This window comes from Hyperolius riggenbachi, chromosome 11, assembly GCF_040937935.1.
Source record: "Hyperolius riggenbachi isolate aHypRig1 chromosome 11, aHypRig1.pri, whole genome shotgun sequence".
Taxonomy (NCBI): domain Eukaryota; kingdom Metazoa; phylum Chordata; class Amphibia; order Anura; family Hyperoliidae; genus Hyperolius; species Hyperolius riggenbachi.
In genome coordinates, this window is record NC_090656.1 from 135,068,587 (window position 1) to 135,086,084 (window position 17,498).

Genomic DNA, 17,498 nt, shown 5'->3' on the forward strand with positions numbered 1-17,498 from the left:
CAGAGTAATGGTTTCCAGTGCACTATTAATCAGGCAAGATAATGTTCCATTCACTGTGCACAGTTCATCTGCCACCGCTTGTAGCCTGGCAGCATAGGTTGATCTCACCCCTCCAGCTGTCAGCTTCTATCCTCGGTATATCCCAGGTCCTTAGTTGGATAGCCGGTCACTCTTGCTCTATCCGCGCTGGGGTCAGCACGACCACCTCACAACGCTATTCCCGCAAGGTAGAGGACGCCAGCCCGGGATCCCATCAGTGACTTGTGAGAGGGATGCTGCGTCACACGCATTCGCTTTGGCTCCCTGCACAGTATGCTCCTGGTGACATCAGCTGGAGCGAGGACACTGCAACGCAGGCGCAGTGGTTTTCATACTTTAAAGTCTGAAATTCCAGAAGTGAACCAGAGGCAGGGCCGGAGCATTGGGGAGTGGCTGCGCGGGCACAGGATGTCTGTGGGGAACCATTAGAAGCCCCAGGTAACTTCAGCTAATTTTCCCCCGACCCTCCTACAGTATCCCTTTAAGGTAAGTGTTGCACTGTCTGGAAGGAGATGGATATGCAGCACTCAGATGAAGCAGCAATAGTCTCACCTCCCCTGCTAGCAAGACTGCTACATCAGTCTGCAACACTCTAGGAGCAGATTTTCTTCTCTCGGCACAGCAGCCAATAATACTGGCTTTGAGATTTGCTTGCGCTTACAGCTCCCTAGCACGGCCTGGCACAAGACACAAGTGCAGAGTGAATGGCTGCAGGCTACAAGGTGACTTTAGTGAACAGTAAATAAATTCACAAACTGCTGAAAATGAACTGAGTCATAAGGCCTCACTCACAAGGTCTCTAAGCTGGAGAACACTTGCCAGGATAAAAGAAAAACCACCTAGTATGTCTGTTACGTAACAAACGTTTGAACCCCACACCTGAATCAGCAGATCAAAAAGATGAACGCTAAAGTTAGTGAAAATCATGGTGGACATAGAATATTTTGACATTCTTCACTTAGGGACTTACAGGTTTACTCACTTTTGTTGCCAGTGGTATAGCTGTGTGTTGAGTTATTTTGATGGGACAGAAAATCTACACTGTTATACAAACTGCACATTGACTACAGTACTTTACATTTAATCAAAGTCTCATATCTTCAGTGCTATCCCATGGAAAGATATGGGAAAACACAGATAAAACTGGTAGCACTGGGAGCAGTTTGCCAGCTTGAAAAAGAGCATCACTGTCCGAAACAGCACTCCGTCGTTGCATTACTGCTCTTAACTACATGTGAACGATAAAGATTTGAAACTACATTGGTGGTGCCTAATCTGGATTACATTTCAAGTGTTGCAGCTCCACAGGCGTGGAACGCTGAAATCTTGGGCACACCTCTCCTATAAATTGATGCTTCTCATGCTCTGTTGCTACTTCCTACAGTTTAGAGCACTGAATATCATATGCATAAAAAAAAAAAAAAAACAGCACAGTGGCGTAGTCTATAGTCCTCTCAACTTGTGTGGGTCCCTGGTTCAAATATGGGCCAGGACACTATCTGCATTGAGTTTGGATCATCTTCCCATGTTTGCGTGGGTTTTCCTCTGGTTACCTGGGTTTCCTCCCACAACCCAAAAACATACAGGTAGTTGAATTGGTCCTCCCCAAATACTGGTCTCAAAGTGACACTGAAGCGAAAAAAAAAAAAAAATAAAAAAAAAAAAACTTATGATAATGAATTTTATGTGTAGTACGAAAAAATTCATAGAACATTTGTAGCAAAGAAAATAGTCTCATTTTTATTTTCAATTTTATAGCTTTTATTAATAACATTGCATTATTCTCTAATATTTGCAGTTTACACACTACACATTTTAAATTATTTCACAGAGGAGAGCTAATGACCTTTTCAAACTTTCCTCTGTAGTAAAAGTTAAACAAACAATATACAGTGAGAGACAGGTTAAGATAAAAGCTTCAGAATACAAGTTTTGCAAGTCGCAGAGCTCAGAGAAGCTCTTTTGCATTGATAACTGAAGTTTCTTAACTTTCACTGGAAACAAGATTCATATCTGTGCTACCAAGGTTTTATTTCTTAGCTGAACTACACATACAAAATTATTATATAATAACTTTATCTTCACTTCAGATTCCCTTTAACCGTTTCAGGACCACAGGCTTCTCCCCCCCAGTGACCAGGATATTCGTTACTAATTAGGCCAAGCAAGTACTTTAAAGCCCAATCTACACGATACGATTCGATTACGATTCTATTTACGATCCGATTAAATCAGACATGTCCGATCGGGATTCGATTCGATTTGTCATTGCAAAACAATGGCAAATCTAATTGAATCGAATCGAATCCCAATCGGACATGTCGGATTTAATCGGATCGTAAATAGAATCGTAATCGAATCGCATAAAGAATCGTAACGTGTAGATTGGGCTTAAGGCCTCACTGCAAGGCCGTACAACTCAGCAAGTACTCAAGTGATTTTTTTTTTTTTTTTTACTTTATTTAAAATATTTTTTTTTTCTTTTTTAAATTCTATTTTTTTTTATCATCCCCTACTTCCCCTGCCAGCCGATCACAGCAATCGGCTGTCACAGGCATCAGCCTATGGCAGCTAATCGCCCTCTTGCTTCCCAGGGGGACAGCCGTGTCACACGGCTGTCCCCAGTACAGTGATGCCGTAGATCTCATTTAGGGACACGTGGCAATAACAACCGACAGTCACAGCGAACTGGACCTTTAAAATACCACGCTCACTTGAACACTCGTTCGCGCCAGTCATGTGCCGTCATGCATACCCGCTGGCAGAAAGATGGATCGGGCAGTGCTCGTCGTCATGGGACATCGTTGTGATCCATCTTCCTTCATCGCGAGGCGAGTATTCAGCTGTAGGCTACAATAGAAACATAAGACTGAATGACTATGGTAAGGATTAGACTGTGAGCTCCTCTGAGGGCCAATTCATGACATGACTCGCAATGTGAAGCACTGAGGAAAAAGCTGAGCTCTACATAAATATGTAATAAGTCCAACATACACATGAAAAAGATCAATTTCTCTCTCTTTAGAATTTCAGGGGGGAAAAAAAAACATCCATATAAATCGATAATTTGTATTGCCTATCAAGACCAACTAGGGTACAAAATACCTGGGCGGTACTGGCCCCAATTTCTATTCCTCATTCCTTAACCTGCAGTTATGGTATCTGTAGATTACACAGTTTATTTTCCAGAACAGATTACAATAACAGGCAAGCCATTTCTTTCACAACTCTGACGTTACATAAACCTCCTCCCTGGAATGATTCTCCTTTTTGCTGAAGTGGAACAAGTTTGTATTTCAAGAAGGGGCTTCCCAGGGTGCAGTCAACAATAGATTGCCTGTCCCCACTGACTTTAGCTTCCTGTCCAAATACCAATGCTATGGAGAACAGTAATAAAAGTGTTATCCGACATCTCAGCCACCTTTGGCCTGTAATTGCTTTTATTAATGAACTATCAAAGTTTCCTATTAGCTAAAAAGATCTTAACCATTAAAGGTGCATACACACACTATACTAAATCAGCATGTGTACTGGTGTTTCTAAAGCGAATGTCAACATTTTTTAAAATAACAGCGACCCTAAGCATATAGTTTGCTTGGGAGGGTCGAATAGATCGCTGTTGGCGACAACTATTGTGCTCCAATAAGACTGGCTCACAGACAAATTTGTGGCACTCCCATGTCGAATACAGATTTTTGCCTGAGAAAAATAGCAAAGCAACACTGGAGTCTGAACTTCAAAAGGTACATTAGCACGGTGTGCCATTTTGGGCTGAATCCTTAGTAAATTCTCCCCTATGATTGAGGAGACTTTCAGACTGACTTTTAGGTCAGGAAGTAATGCAGAACGCCCCCGGCGAGGGGAGCGCACTCACAGCGGGCATGCACAGAAGAGCCCATCCCAGGCGCGGGTTGCGATCTTGTGGAGTGGAGAGCAGAGGCCTGGCTCAGTGAGGAACTGCACCGTGGGACCTAACAGACTTCTAGGGGCTGGGAGAAACCCCTGGTGAGTGAAGCTTATTTTTCAGATTGTCTGATGTATCCTTTAAGCACAGCAGAGCCCACAAACAGCCTAAAAAGTTGTCCTTCACCTGGCAATTTGTGCTGGTTGGTTGAGACTGCTGATTAGTTGAATTCCAGAAAACCGGGACAAGACATAGATCATTTATATCGCACTTTTCTTCTGACGGATTAAAAGTGCTTCAGTCATTTAGGGTGAGCTCCATGGGCGACCGGGAGCATTAGGGCGCCTTGCCCAAAGACTCCTTACTGTTTTACATACTGGCTTGAGCTGGAATTTGAATCTTGGCAAAGGCTCAAATCCTACATCAAAGGCATGTATGAATTACACAGTCTACAATCTGGAAAATATTGTTTTTTTACCTGCCCCATCTTGCGCAACTCTTTATAGAGTACATATTCAAGTCACTAACTCTCCGTCAGAGAAACTCACAATGTAATCTCTACCATAGGGATATGTCCACTGTAGTCTAGGGCCAATTCAGGGGTAAGCCAATAAACGTATCGGTATGTTTTTTTTGGATGCATGAGGAAACCAGTGTGCCCGGAGGAAACCCACACAGACACGGGGAGATAAAACAAATTCTGCAGATTGTGCCCTGGTTGGGATTCAAACCGGGGGCCCAGCTGTACCACATATAATGATCTTTAACCTGGTCTACCACCCAGCAACAGTAGACGTTATGCTGGGAATATACCATAGGTTTTTTCAGCAGATAGATGGTTCGATAGATAATTTTAAACATGTCCGATCTTATTTTCGATCGTTTTTCTGATCGTTTTCACCAGGGCTGTGGAGTCGGAGTTGGAGTCGGGGCAATTTTGGGCACCCGGAGTTGGAGTCGTTGATTTCATAAACTGAGGAGTCGGAAGTCGGCTGATTTTTGTACAAAATCCACATCCCTGTTAAGTATTAGACTAAGGAGTCGGAGCCATTTTGGGTACCCGGAGTCGGAGTCGTTATTTCATAAACTGAGGAGTCGGAAGATTTTTGTACCGACTCCACAGCCCTAGTTTTCACATAGAAGTGAATGGAAATTGATAAAAAAAATAAAGAAAGAAAAAATCGATCAGCAAATCGATCGAGCAGTAAATAAACTGAAAAATCTCATTGTGTATTCCCAGCATTAGACAAGATTTCAGCAGATATCCTGACTACTACTGAACACTCTAGTTTTGGACAGAAAATTCAGCAGAAATCTTGGCTCTCCTTCCAGGATCCTACATCCACCACTAATGCTGCTGAGAATTGCGCTCCCTAATCCATCTTCCTAGGGCGGGTATACGTAAAGAAGCAATCGTGCTTCTTTACACAGGAGTCGTTGGGGATCTCAAAGATCCGATCCGTCATGACTGTCGTTATAGCCAGGGCTGTGGAGTCGGTACAAAAAAAATCATCCGACTCCAACTCTGACTCCAGGTACCCAAAATTACCCCGACTCCAACTCAGACTCCACAGCCCTGGTTATCGTGGCATGTCGCTAAGAGTCGTTTGCGTAAACACGCATCTGCACCCACATTGCGAGATTGCAGAATGCCGCTCAAAAAAAACAACAAAAAAAAAACCTGGTCGTCGGAAAACTTGCATAGTGGGTACAAGCCTTAAACGAGATCACATATGAAATAAAATCCTAATATTAAAACATAAAATATAATCTTTCACAATAGTCAAAACAAAAAGTTTTGGCTGTAACTTTACGACATACAGGTCTTAGGACTCAAAAGATGGAACACCACTGCAGTAAGCAGACACTGTATGATGGGAAAGAGTCAAGTAATGTACATTGTGTAGGTTACACCACGAATCTGTGAAACAGGAATGCAAAGATGAAAAGGATTCAGTGGAAAGAGCAATCCCCCACCCTTTACTCCTAGGAGATTACTGCATTGTTTGATGAAGCTTCCTCACATTGGATAGGTTAATGGGGCCTTATCTCCCTCCAGCACAATCCTTCCTGCATACAGCATGAAGGAACTGCTGAGCAGGCAAGGAAAAATAGAACAAATGCAGGAACAAGTACAGGAACATGATCTGGCTGAAAGCTGGTTAGTGTATGGAAAATAAGTATGGCAAGTCACTGGGAAAAGGCAGCTGCCAAATACACTAAATGTAGGTAAATCACTTAACCCTTTTTGTCCCTGTGGGACTGATTTACTAACGATATGCAAGTACTATTAATGCAAACCTGTGGGAAGAAGAAAACAAACAAACAAAAAAAGCAAGTAAGAGGGAAGCCTCTGCCTCTGATCCTCATGCAACCCACTGATGCTCACCCGGACCCTCTTCTTTGCATGCTCCCATCCATGTATGGTCACATTGCCCATGCACAAGTACGACAGGCGCCTGCGCAGTACCACAAAGTCGCTTGTGCATGGAGAAATAAAATCTGTGTACAAGCAGCTCTGCGCTACTGCACAGGCTTGGGCTATAATTACCTCTGCGCTTACACACGGATGGAAGAGAGGCCACAAGAACACATGCCACAAGCTATTGTCAAATATGTTCAAAGGGTTCCAGAGGTGGAAGGGAAAACTTGAGAGGGACGTGGAAAACATGGGATCATCTAGAGGCTTTGCTATGCTGAGGTATCTAACTGGTTTTTCGTTTTGTTTTTTTACTCACAGGTACCCTTTAGAGCGGACCTGAATTCAGACCTTCCTCTCTGTTCTAAAAGATCAGCAACAACATAACCTTTAAAAGAAAAACATTTCTTTGTTACAGCCGATGCCAATCCTGCAAAAATATGAAGTTTGTCTACTTTCCATTTTCATGAAAGGCGACGTATTCTCCGGTACTGTAGAAAGTGATTTCCGCACAATGTCGGTAGAATCAAAATGGCTTTATTTAATCACTACACATAGCAAGCTAAAATCCAACACCACATGCTGACATGTTTCAGGCGTACCCGCCCTTAAACATAGCATAGGTGCAAGTGAACAGGGGTGACCCTTATATAGAATAGAGCCACACCCGGTAACACCTGCTCAAAAGCCCCACCCACAAAGAGGAATGTGTATAAAAAATGTTCATCGTATGCATTTACATTTTTACTTTTGTATTATGTTTTTATGTACTTGTTTATATTGATTGTGGGTTTTTTCTCCCCAATTTCCCCAACTCCTCTTTGTGGGTGGGGCTTTTGAGCAGGTGTTACCGGGTGTGGCTCTATTCTATATAAGGGTCACCCCTGTTCACTTGCACCTATGCTATGATTAAGGGCGGGTATGCCCGAAACATGTCAGCATGTGGTGTTGGATTTTAGCTTGCTATGTGTAGTGATTAAATAAAGCCATTTTGATTCTACCGACATTGTGCGGAAATCACTTTCTACAGTATTGGACTTACGGTTTAAGCAGCCCGTCTTTCCTGCACTGTCCGTGGATGGAGTTTGTGAGCGGAGTTTCACCTACACTGTGTATTCTCCGGTGTTTACAAATGAGCTCTCTGCCATAGCAGCAAGTTGACACAGCTGAGGGATCAAATTACAACTTGTGCTTAGTCACAAATGAGGTGGAATTAGACAGGCTAAACTCTCTAAGTACATACAGGGTGCATTTCTATAGGTTTTTCTGGTCTTGTGCAAGAGTTCAGGTCCACTTTAAGGAGACCATATTGATTGTGTACGTATATGGCCTGGTTTAGTGTTGTTGGGGATGCAGGCTCCACGGGGTTTGGAGTAGGCTCATACCGGGCCACTAATCGTCCCAGGTCAGTACCCAACAAAACTTTTGTGGGGATGGCATCCGTTACCCCCACTTCTTTCATTCCGCTGCCGGCCCCCCAATCCAGGTGGACCAAGGCAGTGGGTATGGCGGGGGTGACACCCCCAACTCCTTTGACAGCCATAGTCTTGCCAGGAATGTACTCCTCTGGGTTCACAAGCTGGGGGTGCACTAGAGTCACCTCTGCTCCAGTGTCTCTCAGACCGGTGGTAACTGTATCCCCAACCGTGACAGGTTGCAGATTCTCTGCATAGCTACCTGCATTCCTGGTGGCACACAACGCATTCCGGGCCCCGCCAGAGTTTGGGGCTTCCTTCTTTTCTGGGCACGTAGCACTGATGTGACCCGGCTTGTTACAGGCAAAACATCTCCGAGTGTCAACGGTGGCGGTTCTACCTCCAGGAGGCTGCGGTACTTGGCTTCGCTGGGTGCTCAGAGGAGAAGGTCTCGCAGTCTTTTCTCCCTTCCAGCTGGGTGCCGTAGTCCTCCGAAAATCAGATGCTCGATTGGACGTGTAGGCATCAGCAACTTTCGCGGCCTCATCCACGGTCTTCGGCTCTCGGTCCCGTACAAACTGCTGGACCTCAACAGGACAAGTGTGGAGGAACTGGTCTTTTATTATCAGTTCCTGCACGGCATCAAAGGTTTCAACAGCCAGTCCTTTTACCCACTGCTGGAAGGCAGTGCGCAGGTTGCACGCATGATCCAGGTAACTGTCATTAGGACCTCGCTGCACTGTCCTGAAACGTTTTCGATACACCTCTGGCGTGAGGTGGTATCGCGCAATGATGGCTTTCTTAATTGCCTCAAAGTCTGTTTCTTCCTCCTGGGGGAGACTCACAAACGCCTCCAGGGCCTTGCCCCTCAGCCCTGGTGTGAGATACCTTGCCCACTGCTCACGGGGCACCCCATACTGCCGACAAGTCCTTTCAAACCCCTGTAGGAAAGTGTCTATGTCCGAGTCCTTGTCCATAGCGGGGAACTTATCCAGGGGGATTCTGTAGACTCGCTCACCTTCGCGTTCTGCAGGTCCAGCAGACCGGTTCTGCTGCTGAAGTTTAGCCAGCTCCAGCTGGTGTCGCTGTGCAACTCTTTCCCTCTCGGCCTGGTGTTGCCGTTCAGCTCTCCCCTCCTCTGCCTGCCGGTGCAGTAGGATCAGCTTTAGGCGCAGTTCAGGATCAGCCGAGTTCAGTAGCTGTAGATCAGCTTCCAGAGATGTCATCTATGTGTTCGGTGGATCATCCAGGACATCGTCTCCCCTTGCATTCTGTGGCGGGAGCGATTCCTCCTCTGGCGTGTCATGAGCTGCATCCGCTGACGTTGAAGCATGGGCTTCCTCTGCCTCATCATACTCCTCGAGCGCACGAACTAACTGCTCCTTAGTCTGGCCGCTCACCGTCTCGATGCCTTTGTGCTCACACAGGTTGAGTAGTATCTCTTTGTTTTGCCTTGCATAGCTGGATGCTTTCTGAGCCATCGTGTTGCAAAAAGAAAAAGAAAAAGGGGGGGGAGGGAAAGCAAATACCAAGTGTGTATCTTTGAAAAAAAAAAACATATATAGATTCTGCACGGAGTAGACTTCTGTAGGCTAGTTGCTTCTAGCAAGCTTCCAGCCTTTAGTACGCAGAATAGTGAGCTAAACTGCGTACTAATGTACTAAACGTTCCCACCACTGCCAGCCAATTATGTCAGGAACCGGCCCGCGGCACGCCTGCGTATACAGTTCCCGACTGCGGGTTTGACTGGATCAAGCGGGGGAGCAGCCTTATTCGAGCTAAAACAAGGCTGGGACCCCTCAGAACACCTCTCACTGCCACCACTAGCGGTTCGCTAGACACTTCCACTCTGCTGTCGAGTCCTCAGCGCGCAATCCGCGTTTTCGTATTCGGGTCAGCTTTGCGCTTAGGCCGAATACGGGAACGCCACGCACCCACACACACACACACTTGCAACCTTACACTTTAGTGAAGCAAAAAAAACACTAACAGTCGTTCCGAACGATACTGTTAGCCACTCTGCTTTCGCTACTCGCACTGGCATTTTTCGTACGTTGGGTCAGCTGCGCGCTTTAGGCCAACGTATGACAAACGCCCCCACACACAATGCAATTACAATTTCCTATGGTAGTGTTGCTCAAGCGTACAATTAGGCATGAAACTTATACACGGTTACACTTGAGTCTCTTCTAGGCTATGAGTGTTAGTTTAGCACAGCAGAAGTCAAGCTTATTAAATAACGATTTAATATTCCATAAAAACGAGGAACAATGCAGAACTTAATATATACAAAAGATGTACAAAAATAAAAAAAGTTACAAAGATAAAAGTTACAAAAATAAGAGGTTACAAAGATACACACCAAGCAATTTGCTTACCAAAAATACAGGAATCCAGATAGAAGAACCTTGGACTTTTGTGGACGGACACAATTCTGGTTAGACCAGGAGTCAACTAGCTTGGGCCAGGAGACCAGCTGCCGCTACCATCAGGAGAGGACTGATTTGAGGTAGCTGTCCCCTGGTTTTTATAATGAAATATTCGCCTCGAGGCTGTAAGCCTGTGTGGACGGGGGGGGGGGGGGGGGGAGACCTAGATTTAATTACATCCTCAGTCATAATTGGATTTCCAGAGATCTAACATCCATATGGGAAAAATGTACTATAGCCCACATACATGAAAAGATTTCCCTAACCTCCAATCTCCCCAGGTTACAGGTGACAATTGATTAAGGCTTTCACATTGCAGCAGGATGTCCTGTGTGAAGTCCTGGCTCAGGCTGGTGTGAGCTGCTTCCAGGCATACTGCAGCCAGTCCAGGTGACAATTGCTTCCAAGCACCATACACCTCTGCTACAGTATTCAGACAACAGGGTTGGACCACCTGTATAGGCTTCAAAGCAACTGTCTGATTAAGTGTTTCCTAATTACCTGTTTTCTGGCTGTCCAGAGGAACTGTATGCTAATGTCCCAGCCCCCTGCTTCCAGAGAAATTCAATGCAAATGTAGTACAGCCAGATGACCATCCCTTCAAAGCAGAGTACACATGTGAGATATAGCAGACAGAAAAATGACAGAGATATGTTCCTGTATTTCCTAATATCATCAGCACCTCCATATATCACCACATCTATCACGAGCAATTTGGATGTCTACACACACATCCAATGCAACTTCTAATTACATCACCAGTCGATCTGATGGAAAATTGGAGAGATCTTAAGCCTTATGCACATGGTACAGAGATGTTCAATTGGATTCAAGTCCTACTGAAAGATGAACCGTCCCCCAGTCTGAGTTTAAGAGCGCTCTGGAGCAGGCTTTTAATAAATTTGCCATAACTTTTTCACACTGTCATTATGGGGTGTTGTGTATAGAATTCTGAGGAAAACAATGTAATCCATTTTGGAAAAAGGCTGCAACAGAACAAAATGTGGAAAAAACATATACACACACATACACACATCCCATTCCTCACAGTCACGTGTATGACAATCAGGGATAGACTGCCAACAAACTGGCTTTACCTAGGATTTTCTGCCAAATGTTTACATTTCAAACAAGTCTGTTGTGACAACTCCTCTATACCAAACAAATGACGATAATGCAGCAACATGAGGCAACACTTTCTCTCAAAAAAAAAGAAAAAAAAAAAAAAGCCTTATATGGAAAAAAAAGGACAATTCAGCATGTCCTGCAACCCTTTTGAGTACCAAATAAGAGACTTTTCTTTTCATCCTTCTCAGGTACCATTTAATTTGTAGTCGCCAAACCAAATTTTAACAACATATCAAATTATTTGATTTCATCAGCAAAGGGAGTGCATACATTTGCATAAATCTGCATCAACGCAGAATTATTTCCATCTCATTGACCATCTCTATTAGTGACACAGCTACACATCAGGCTTTATTCTTACAGCATAGATGTTATTTAGTATATAGAAAAGATTCCTGTGTACACATCATATATACAGTCACAATCAGATATGTATATCTGACCTTAAAAATACGGGGACTGCTTTATTGAAGCAGCACAAGTAACTAATTTTGATTGGTTTATTTCATTTTTGTGGGCTAAGCACGGCTATTACTGTATGTATAAATTATTTATGACAACTATTATCTGAGAAATAGAACATTTTATCATATTTTCTATATTGCAGTTTAAATTCATTAGGAGTCGGAGCATTTTTTTCCCAACTCCAGGCACTAAAAATTGCCCTGACTCCGACTCCACAGCCCTGATAGTGATTTTAACTTTTGGATTGCCTGGTTAGCATCCTTAATATTGGTCTACCAGATAGAAATAAAGAATTGATTTTTGATTTTATGTTAGACAGTTACACTTTAAAAGGTAATGTGGGTTTGCTGCAAGGGTTAACTGTAACAAGAGGAATATGGAGCCTGACATTTATTTCCTTTTAAGCAATTCCAGTTGCCAGGCAATCCTGCTGATCCTCTGCCTCAAATACTGCTATCCATAGACCCTGACCAATAGGCGGAGCGCCGCTGTGTACAGGGGCCTCCTCCTTAAAGCCGGTGTTCTGTCCGATTGTGCTGCCCGGAAGCTCCCTTCCACACTGAGTATCATGCATGCTCAGTGAGAAGTGAAATATACTGCCCCGAAATATCTCCGCTTCCACACCACATACACTCCCCAAATTTTCAGGGTAAGACCCCGAGGCCCGCTGGATCCAGAGATAGCTTCATGTAATACATCTCTGGAACCAGAGGGGTTTTGAGGGCTGCAATTTGGCACAAAGCTAGCTCAGGGGATCACCTCACTACCCTGAAAATTTTAGGAGTGTAGGAGATGCAGAAGCAGAGATATTTAGTGTTTTACCACCAGCAGCTTAATTAAATAGGAAATGTGGCCACACAGTCTCCTACTGCGCATGCGGAGCATCATAAATTTACAGGCAGCAAGATCAGACAACACCGGCAAATCAGAGAGAAGGCGTCCGTACCATAGAAACACTGCGCCGGTGACAGGCAAGAAAAGAAAGATTAAAATCTTACGGCAACAAGCACAGATTTTTGAAGGGCGTCCAGTGTCCATGTGGGTGATCCCTCAAGGTCCTGAATAGTGCAAAAAATACAATAAATATACGATATTGACAATACAATTATTTGTCTTAGTATTGTAACTATATTGTATTGTCTATATCAGTGGTTCTCAACCTTTCAGCACATGTACCCCTTTGCGGGTCACCCCTAAACAAATGTATCCCCTACCGAATAAGGCGGCGCGACAAAAAAAAAGTGGATGTGGCCATGACATGTGGGTGGAGCCAAATGATGTGGGTGGAGTGACAGTACGATTGCCTTGCACTAGTCACGCAGTAGAACAGCACACACAATGAAAATCTATGAGCCTCAGCAAGGATAAAGATTGGAGAAAAAAAAAAAAAAAAAGTTTTTTCCCACCACCACCAGCCTACCTATCCACTTCACTACTAACACCCCTCCTTCTCCTAATAATAGCTTTTATAAACGCTTTTGGGATCAGTATTTTTAACACTGATAGACAGTGAGAGCTCCCTCTCATATGTCCAGTCACATGCAGCAACAGTCTGCAAATGGCGCTGGACGGAAGATCCTCTGCCACCTCCTTTGCCTTTCCCTCCCCTTCATGTGGCCTGCTCCTCTGCTTATCCATCCCCGTGCTCTATTTCAGGACCTTGAGGATCAACCACATGCACACTAGACGCGCTTCAAAAATCGGTGCTGTAAGATTTTCATCTTTTATGTATTTATGCAATAGGGCCTCTAGCCCGTCTTCATGGAGGAGGCCCCTGTACACAGCAGTAGTCCGCCCTTCTTCTGAGGGGCAGCTGATGATATTCATAGCAACTTTTTTTCTGCAGGCTGACACACGCTCGCCTGCGATTTGCGATCAGTATCACGTGCTGTAAAGCCTGTAAAATAATGCATATGCTCCTCTGTTAGCCAGCGAGGTGACTGGCTGGGACCTTTGTTTTTGGGCTGATATGACGGCGCTATGAGGAGTATGTTTTTAACAACATCGTGGACGCGGCCTCTGAATTTTGCTGGGGGAATGTTTGGGATATCATGCAGTTTACTGCAATTACAGTTATGTGAAAAACTATTTGCCCCCTTCCTGATTTCTTATTCTTTTGCATGTTTGTCACACTTAAATGTTTCTGCTCATCAAAAACCGTTAAAGCGGACCTAAACCAAACTTTTTTTAATTAAAAATATTTAGTTGCACCACTCTGACACATACAAAGATAAATAAACACTCCTTCAAGCCTATGAGCATTTCAGTGCATGCTTTTCACCCTCCTCTTTGCCGGACACCATCTACTCCACCAGTTTGCCGGAAAAATCCCGGCAATTTGAAAGGAAGGGAGGGGTTCCTCCAATAAATGTAAAATATTTTATATTTGTCATCATGCAGCTGAAAAAAGGCTGCTATTTATTATTATAATTTAGAAAATAGATTTTATTTCTGAAATCTTGTATTTTTACTATTTTACTTGTTACTTTTACTTTATTTGGGTCCACTTTAACTATTAGTCAAAGATAGCATAATTGAACACAAAATGTAGTTTTAAATGATGGTTTTTATTATTTAGTGAGGAAAAAAAAAACTCAAAACCTACATGGCCCTGTGTGAAAAAGTGATTGCCCCCTTGTTAAAAAAAAAAAAAAAAATAACTTAACTGGTTTATCACATCTAAGTTCAATTTCTGTAGTCACCCCCAGGCCTGATTATTGCCACACCTGTTTTAATCAAGAAATCACTTAAATAGGAGCTATCTAACACAGAGGTAGACCAAAAGCACCTCAAAAGCTAGACCTCATGCCAAGATCTAAAGAAATTCAGGAACAAATGAGAACAAAAGTAATTGAGATCCATCAGTCTGGTAAAGGTTATAAAGCCATTTCTAAAGCTTTGGGACTCCAGCAAACCACAGCGAGAGCCATTATCCACAAATGGCAAAAACATGGACCAGTGCTGAACCTTCCCAGGAGTGGCCAGCCGACCAAAATTACCCCAAGAGCGCAGAGAAAACTCATCCGAGAGGCCACAAAAGACCCCAGGACAACATCTAAAGAACTGCAGGCCTCACTTGCCTCAATTAAGGTCAGTGTTCACGACTCCACCATAAGAAAGAGACTGGGCAAAAACGGCCTGCATGGCAGATATCCAAGTCGCAAACCACTTTTAAGAAAAAAGAACATTAAGGCTCGTCTCAATTTTGCTAAAAAAAATCTCAATGATTGCCAAGACTTTTGGGAAAATACGTTGTGGGCCGACGAGACAGAAGTTGAACTTTTTGGAAGGTGCGTGTCCCGTTACATCTGGCGTAGAAGTAACACAGCATTTCAGCAGAAGAACATCATACCAACAGTAAAATATGGTGGTGGTAGTGTGATGGTTTTGGGTTGTTTTGCTGCTTCAGGACCTGGAAGGCTTGCTGTGATAGATGGAACCATGAATTCTACTGTCTACCAAAAAATCCTGAAGAAGAATGTCCGGCCATCTGTCCGTCAACTCAAGCTGAAGCGATCTTGGGTGCTGCAGCAGGACAATGACCGAAAACACACCAGCAAATGCACCTCTGAATGGCTGAAGAAAAACAAAATGAAGATTTTGGAGTGGCCTAGTCAAAATCCTGACCTGAATCCTATTGAGATGTTGTGGCATGACCTTAAAAAGGCGGTTCATGCTAGAAAACCCTCAAATAAAGCTAAATTACAACAATTCTGCAAAGATGAGTGGGCCAAAATTCCTCCAGAGCGCTGTAAAAGACTTGTTGCAAGTTATCGCAAACGCTTGATTGCAGTTATTGCTGCTAAGGGTGGCCCAACCAGTTATTAGGTTCAGGGGGCAATTTCTTTTTCACACAGGGCCATGTAGGTTTTGAGGGTTTTTTTTCTCACTAAATAATAAAAACCATCATTTAAAACTGCATTTTGTGTTCAATTATGTTATCTTTGACTAATAGTTAAATGTTTCTGCTCATCAAAAACCGTTAAGTGTGACAAACATGCAAAAGAATAAGAAATCAGGAAGGGGGCAAATAGTTTTTCACATGACTGTATGTTGATGCACAATGTTGATGGGGCTTCCTCCCGCCCCATAAACACATCAGAGTCCCTCACTGTCCTCCCGCAGTCTCCTGTTCAGCCGCAATCAGCCCCAGTAAAAATAGGTCCACGCATGCGCAGAAGACCTAGATGCGCTGATCCTGTCAGCCTGGTAATGGGGCTGATCAGCAGACCGCGGGAAGACGGTGAGAGACTCACGTGCTTATGGGGCTGGAGGAAGCTACAGGTAAGTATCGATTCTTACTATCTTTTCATCTCTGAGTCTCTTTAACCTCCTGAGCGGTATATGCCAGACACTGTGCCATGCATACCGCTCGCTAGCATAAGGAGTCCCCCAGGTTGAATCTAATAGATTTAATGCCTGCAAAAGGTTTAGCTAGCACTAGGCTAGCTAGTATAGGCAACCTAATCCCTAGCCTCACTGCATCCTATTGCGAGAATCGTGACTGCGCATGAAGTCTGTGACGTCATGTATGATCCTCCCCATAGAAAAGACTGGAGCTGTGCGGGGAGGCTGCGCCGATCGCTGGAACCAGACTGGGTAATGTATAAATGGCTGGATCGTGGGGTGGGGGTGGGGGGGGGGGGGGAAATAAGAGGCAACCTATACTAGCTAGCTAAACCTTTTTCAAGCATTAAATCTATTAGATTCATCCTGGGGACTCTGAGGCTGCAAAACTTCCTGAGCGGCGTAACACCCAGGAGGTTCAGGAAGCCCCAGGTAAGTATATAACCTGAGACGCTTCTCATCTCAGGTTCTCTTTAAATAGGGTGGGGGAACCCCACGTTGTGTGGTGGCACCAGGAAATATGTAAATATCTTCAGTGGGGGATACAGACAGCAATAAGGAACTTTAGCTGTTTTAAAGCTATATACAGGTATAACACTTAAAGGTCAATACACTGTTAATGATCTTTCTAAATATTTTTAGTCTGATACATGCACAGACTTCTCTTGCTCCTTATGTCCATCAGAGCATGGCTGACAATATATCCTCCCTCTCTCATGAACTAAACGAATTGTATTGGTAAAAAAAAAAAAAAGAAGTGCATGTTAAATGTAATTAACCCAAAATAACTTAAAAAAAAATCTCAGTAAACTGGCTAGGTTGAAAAAAAAGATGTCAACTTGGTAAAGCAGAATATTGAAGGCTCCTTCCAAGAATGGATCTGGCTAGCAAGTAGGGCTACACGATATATTGTTTTCAAAAACAAAATAGAGATTTGCGGCAAAACGATTTCCTAATCCTCACAGCGGCAATTTTTTTTTTTATGTGTATAATTACTAGCCGCACACGCAAAACGTTTGGTGTGTTTTGCGTCAGTACAGCGCGCTTCCTGTTTCTGACCAGAAGGAGGAAGCGCGGTAGTGAATAGAGTAATGTGGCCAACACTTTGCATGAGGAGGAGAAGGATCCCACATCTGGCACTTCTGTTCTGCACTTAACCCCTGTCTCCCGCAGTCACACTGTGTCACAGTACTGTACACTTTGAAGCCGGTTCTGTAGCATAAATTCACAATGCAGTAACATTTACAAATGACAGAAAATTACATGAATTTCATAGTACAATGTCTTTTTTGTCAATGCATGCTTGTACATTTTACTGTACATTGTGAATTTAATGCTAAAGCTGGATTTGA

General features: G+C 43.7%; 1 protein-coding gene across 1 annotated transcript in view; it reads right to left on the minus strand.

The window, feature by feature from the left end:
* Positions 1 to 17,498, minus strand: part of EHD1 (EH domain containing 1) — a 104,822-nt gene that overhangs the window by 25,484 nt on the left and 61,840 nt on the right. The gene's annotated exons all lie outside the window — the stretch shown is intronic.